Genomic DNA, 3,169 nt, shown 5'->3' with positions numbered 1-3,169 from the left:
TTCGCTGGTCTCTCTCAGGAAATCTCCAACGACAGATATTTACTGTAAAAGGTAAGTCACTCCTAAAAACTTCCAGTAAATATAGGTCAAAGTAGGGGCCCTAAGTTGGGTACATCGCCTTCGCTATCGACAGTGTATGGTAGTACCGGCCAACGTGGGTGGGAGTGGGTGAAAGCGCTTGGAGAACTTTCACCGTCGGCTTATATTGAGTATTTTGGTGTTTGTGGGAAAAGGCCCACAATTATGGGAGCCAGTTGCTCAACTAAGGGACGTATGGTAGCCAGAGTTCAGGCTGAAGAGTCGCGGCCCAAGGGGTCGCGAGGTTTATAATGTGTGAGAAATATGGTCCACACGCTGAAATTCAAAGTGCAATGAATGGGTACGTATGACTGTGGAAGATAGGGCATCATTCCCTAGGGTGGGCAGCTTTGAGCCAGAGGTACTGCAGAATGTAAAGATTAAAAAATGTCTGATAAAATCCAGAAAAAAAAGGGTCAGGCATACAAATTGTTTAAACCTGTGGCATTAAGAGGGGTTGGTGAGTTTGATCCTAAGGTATTGCAGGTGGTATGTCTAACAAAAGTCATATAAGACAAGAATGGAAATATTGTTATGATTCCCGTACTCCAGACCAGATGAGATCTTATGGCAGAGGTCTGAGTACTGGAAAGATATGCTGGTTACGGGAACAGGGAAGCCTAGTAACCCCTGGTGCCCTAACTCCGTTGTCTCGCCCGTGTTATCAGAAATCCCCTGCGAGACTATGGTTGCTTGAGCCCATGGCAGCCGCGTTCGAAGGGCGGATTATGTCTGCCCAACCCCGATGCCCCCTCAGGTCTTAATGGGAGACAAAGGGAAATCCGAGACAGGGTGATAACAAGGGGCCCTCTGACTAAGCAACCAGGCCAGGGGTTACAAGCTATCTAACTTAACCAAAAGTATGTGCGGACAAACCGCCAGGGAAAAGGACAACCAAAGATCCACTGATCCGTTACTCCTATCCAGCACCGCTGGATACCAGAGTGGACTTGTGGGAGCGGAATCCTCCGCAAAAGCTCCGGAACACAATAAAACTAAATAATAAATAGTAAGCGGTCAAGCCGCAACACACGGCTACGCCGCGACTCACGAACACCACAGGATGTTAAAGGTGCTCGGTAGGACTCCAGGAATAGATGACAAATTCCGAGTACTGGATCACTGAGGACAGGAACAACCGAATTGAGCAGGACTGGAAACTCTCTGTAACTGACACAGCCAACAGGAAGCTAACACCGGCGTCTGTGAGAAGTCCTGAGAGTGCTTTTATTAGGAAACCCTCCAATCCGGATCCAGACAGGGTAATCATAATTATGCCGTGCAGCTGCATGCTGCACGGCCAGGATACAATTTGACCTGATTAATTAGACCTAGCAACGGGGAACGCGGTCCGACAGTGGCGTCCCCGTTGCTATGGTCTAAGCGGCTCCGTGCGCCCGGCGTCTAGCGTTGCTAGGGAGCCGGCGGCTGTCTGCCTGCGGCGTCCCTAGTTGCTAGGCGCCGGGCCGCACTGACGGGCGGACCCTCGGCGCCTAACAGTACCCCCCCCTTGAGGAGGGGTCAAGGAACCCCTAAGGCCAGGTTTTTGAGGAAATTCTCGAAAAAATGCCCTTTTGAGCCTCGGGGCATGGAGATCCTCGTCCAGGACCCAAGACCTTTCTTCTGGACCATAACCTCTCCAATGTACCAAAAAATAAAGCCGACCCCGGGACAACTTGGAATCGAGAACCTTCTCCACTAAGAACTCCTGCTGACCCTGTACGTCTATTGGTGATTTCCCCTGAGAGATCTTGCGAGGAAATTTACTGGACGAAACATATGGTTTTAACAAGGAGCAATGGAAGGTATTTCCGATCCGTAAAGTTTTTGGTAACCGTAACCGGAAAGCCACTGGATTGACTTTTTTGATAATATGAAATGGTCCAATAAATTTAGGACCCAATCTGGCTGAGGTTTGTCGAAGTTTAATGTTGCGAGTCGACAACCATACCCTATCTCCAACTTTAAAAGTGTACGGCCGCCGGAGCCTGTCAGAAAATTTTTTCTCCCGAAATGCCGCTTTTCTGAGAGCCAGGTGCACTTTTCTCCAAATGAGTTTGAGATGAGAGGTCAAGGTCAGTGAGGAGACAGAGGAATGTTGAAAAAAGGAATTAGCTCTGGGGTGAAAACCAAAAACTGTAAAAAATGGAGATACATTGGTGGAGGAATGACAGGCATTGTTGTAAGCAAACTCTGCTAACGGAAGAAACTCAGACCAGTCATTTTGGAGTTTGGCCGAGTACAAACGCAAATATTGTTTTAATGATTGATTGACTCGCTCAGTCTGCCCGTTGGATTGGGGATGGTAGCCAGACGTTAAAGATAATTTCATCTTCAATGAGGCACAAAAAGACTTCCAAAATTGTGCAATGAATTGTGGACCCCGATCAGAAACAATATCAGTGGGTAACCCATGGAGTCTGAAAACATGGCGGAGGAACAAGACCGCCAATCCCTGGGCAGATGGCAATCGGGGAAGAGCAATAAAATGGGCCATTTTGCTAAAACGGTCCACTACCACCCATATGACTCGGCATCCGGCTGACAGAGGAAGGTCCACCACAAAATCCATGGAAATATGAGACCATGGCCTAAGAGGAACATTCAAGGGCAAAAGTTGACCGATAGGCAAGGAACGGGGAACCTTATGCTGTGCACAGACCTGACAAGAAAAAACAAATTCCTTAATGTCTTTGGAAAGACCAGGCCACCATACCGAGCGGGAAACTAATTCAAAAGTTTTAGCGATCCCCGGATGCCCGGCAACTTTGCTATCGTGAAACTCCGTCAAAACCGTTGCCCTCAAAAACTCGGGGACAAAAAGACGACCAGCAGGAGTAATACCAGGAGCTTGATGTTGAAGCTGCTTCAACTGGGTAAATAAATCCTGTGTGAGGCCTGCCCGAATGACTGAAGACGGAAGTATGGGAGTAACAGGACTGTTGTCTTGAACTGGAAGAAAACTGCGTGACAGGGCATCTGCCTTGGTATTCTTGGAACCTGGCCTGAAGGTGATAATGAACTTGAAACGAGTAAAAAATAAAGCCCAACGAGCTTGCCGGGCATTCAGCCGTTTAGCTGATTCAATGTA

The sequence above is a fragment of the Pseudophryne corroboree genome, chromosome 1 (genome assembly GCF_028390025.1).
Source record: "Pseudophryne corroboree isolate aPseCor3 chromosome 1, aPseCor3.hap2, whole genome shotgun sequence".
In the NCBI taxonomy this organism is placed as follows: domain Eukaryota; kingdom Metazoa; phylum Chordata; class Amphibia; order Anura; family Myobatrachidae; genus Pseudophryne; species Pseudophryne corroboree.
Note: the sequence above shows the minus strand (reverse complement) of the source record.